Genomic DNA, 3631 nt, shown 5'->3' on the forward strand with positions numbered 1-3631 from the left:
CTGATCCGAAAGTCCATTTTACTTCCGAAATGTTCGAAAACCAAGGTGCAGCTTCTGATTGGTGCAGGTGCCCTAGAAACAGTAGCCGACAGCCACATCGAACATTCAGCTTCTGAAAAACGTTTGAAAACCAGAACACTTATTTCTGGGTTTTCAGCGTTTGGGAACTAAGGCATTTGAGTACCAAGGTACGACTGTAGTTTGGCTTCCTCTGAAACTGTTAATCTGTCTACTATAGTTGAGACGAACATAGTTGTATCATTAATTATGTAATCAATTTCAATACATTTCAATGGAAGGGAAATGACAAAAACAATGCAGGAAATAATGTAGTTGCTTCTGTAACATTTTGCAGACTAATATAAAGATAACAAATACCACCCCTATTTGCATGGTTTCTGTTCCAGATCTCTGGCAACTATGTGAAATGCAGCAGCTTTTCCTATTTTCATTTCTGATGGAATTCTCTGACTCCATAAACTACAACTCACATCTTCTCTTGCCGGTAGTTGTGATGCCATCCAGCAACATGCAGAGGTGTATGAAGAGCTTTCCATCTAAGTGTGGTTTCAATATAAAGAACCCCAGGAAGGGAGGATACCTCAAAGTTGCTCAACCTCAGCACCTGAACAACAGACTCAGCGGGCACACAGATCACCTGCTCAAAATCTTCTCCACTACATTTGCACACACATATATATGCAAGGGAGAATTGTGTTTAGAGGAAGGCACGCTTGGCAAATCCACACCGTGATCAACTCCCGCCCGGAAACCAATGTCCCCACTGTGGAAAGACGTGTGGTTCCAGAATTGGTCTCCACAGTCACTTACAGACTCATTGTTAAAAGCATGTTTATGGAAAACAATCTTATTCGGCTACGAGTGATTGCCAAAGACTCAAATTTATCTATCTATCTATCTATCTATCTATCTATCTATCTATGCACATGCACATTTTATACAGATTTGTGACTTTTTTATTATGCCAATACAAGAGATGTATTGGAAAGTTGCACATTTTTTTTTTAAGATCATACATCACTTTGGAAAGGATGGGAACCCATTCAAATAAAAGAAAGTAATTTTGTTAGGAAGTCATGATGCCTTGCCAAATTAAATTAACATTGTATGGCAATCAGTCAAGCAGCACTTATTGCAACATAAAAACAAAACACCTTAAGCTTCACCCATATAGGAATGATATATGAATGGTTAGCTCACTGCCCGTAAGCACAGGTACCTGCACCTGTGCCAGAAACAACTCTCTTACCTATAGAAGCCAGAAGCAGCACTGTGCCTAGAACTCGCTCCATGATAATGAGGTAGTAAGGACAGGGGATGTACAATTTTATTCCTCCTACCACAACTTTAGTAAATAATTGACAGAGAAATGAACTGGACCCTCTGTTCACTGCTCTAAGACTTCATCTTTCTCTTTGGACTTACACAATGTATTCTCTCCCTAGCACTTGCGGTGCCACTAGTTTTGAAGAATGGATTAGACACTTTGCTGGAGGTGAGAAATGGCAGTTCCAGAACGTTGCTGTTTTGCAGGTGGGATTCAATCACGTAAGAACATAGTAAGAACCTGTTGAATCAGGGCCAATAGCACTTTCTTTACTTGTGAATCTCAACAACTGGTATTCATACTGCCTCTGACTGATGAGCCAAACATGTCCATTGTAGCTAGCAGCCACGCATAGCCTAATTGTCTTTTAAAGCAATCTATGTTGGTAGCCATCACTACTTCTTGTGGTTGCGAATTCCATAGTTAAATCACCCTGCACAATTATAACATAATCCCATGTAGTCCAGCACTGTTTTCACAGGTTTCCATATATAGGTTTCTATGGGAAGCTCACAAGCAGATGCTGAGCACGTTAGCACTCTTCACACCTGCAATTCCCAGTTAAATTTCATTTGGTGCTGTCATGCAAACCTGATTCCTGCCAAATATGGCCTTTTTGTTTTTGTTTTGTAATGTAGTTTTTATTCATTTTCATCTTTAAACTGTTTAACAAGGTTGTATTGAGACGTTATCGAGAGGTCTGCAGGGTGGCAACACAAGAAGAGGCCTTCTCTGTAGTGGCTCCCTGTCTGTGCAATGCCCTCCCCAGGGAAGTTCACCTGCACCTTCATTATACACCTTTAGGTGCCAGGCAAAAAGGTTCCTTTTTAACCAGGCCTTTAGTTGACCTGATCAACATCCCATACCCTTTAAAAATGTGGCTCTTTTGCGGGGGATATTATTTTGCGGGGGATTTTGCTTTTATTTTTATTTTGTATACTGTGATCTTTTTATGTGAACCGCCCTGAGACCTCCAGGTATAGGGCGGTATATAAATTCTATTATTATTATTATTATTATTATTATTATAGCAATAATTACATAAAATTAAAAATAAAACAATAACCACTCAGATAAAAAATTCTTTCTTTTTATTAAAGATTTTCTTGATTTACAAAGTGTGTGCAATGTCTCTCTCGTATTTCCCCCCCATGTAACATTTTTACAAATCAGTTTTGTTTGTTGAGGCATTAGGATGTCAGATAAACATTTCTGAACATATCAACATAAGTTTGTCAAAGTGTATATACCAAAGTTATTACAGATATGAAATGATGTATTCTAATGTCTATTGCATAGACTGATGATCAAAGTAAAAAGTATTTTGTATCAGCAGCAGATAGAATTGATAGGAAGTGGGGGAGGTGGGAGTAAACATGTATTTAATACATGCCAGACTGTACTGTAAACTATAGGTAGTTTTACCATATACTTCATTATTTGTGTAATCAATAATCACACCAGACTCTAATTTTTTTGTGTGTGTTATGTTATGTATTTTAAGGCACCTCCTTAACAATTGCCCTTAAAAGGCTTGAACTGAGCCCTAATATAATTCCTTTTTACATATACAGGGACAGCAATAACATGAAATTCAGAATGACTCTGGTCAAATCATTGTCTCAGCTGAGCCTCACAAGATCTTGTGAAGATATTTGTTGTTTATTTGCTCCATTTCTAAACTGCCCATCAACTAAGTCCTCAAATATTATGAGATGATGTATTTCTATAGTGACGAGTAAATAGAAGCTGTTAGAAAACAATATGAAACAAAAATTCCAAATAATTAACAAATAGTTAAAACTAGGTAGAAAAAGAGAAAGGTCTGAATGATGTACCAAAATTTAAAAGGTTGCTTTTTAATTGAAAAGCAAAACATTTCCAATTTTCTATGACAAATTAAAACTTTTTTTTAAAAAAAGATCTCTAGTTAGCAAGGAAAACCAATATTAATCCTATAACGAGTGAATAAACAAGTCTCTCCAGAGAACTGTAAAATCTGCAGATCGCATTCGCCCTTCTTGCTGCAGCTCCACGCCGGAAGCTTCCCTTCCTCCCCCGCCTCTCCGAAGTAGCTCCGCCCCTCCTCCCTATTGGGCAGCGCTAGGAAATGGGGCGGGAGGGAAGAACCCAGCTCCAGCAGCGCGATGCATTTGCGTCATCGCCCCGCGAGAGGGCCGAGCGCCCAATGGGAACCTGTCTTTGGCGGCCTCCTTCCCGCCCCGCCGAAGGGCGGCAGCATGCGCAGGAGCCGGGAGTGGGCGGGGCCGTCGGGTCACGTGG

This window comes from Podarcis cretensis (assembly GCF_951804945.1).
Source record: "Podarcis cretensis genome assembly, chromosome: 8".
Lineage (NCBI taxonomy): Eukaryota > Metazoa > Chordata > Lepidosauria > Squamata > Lacertidae > Podarcis > Podarcis cretensis.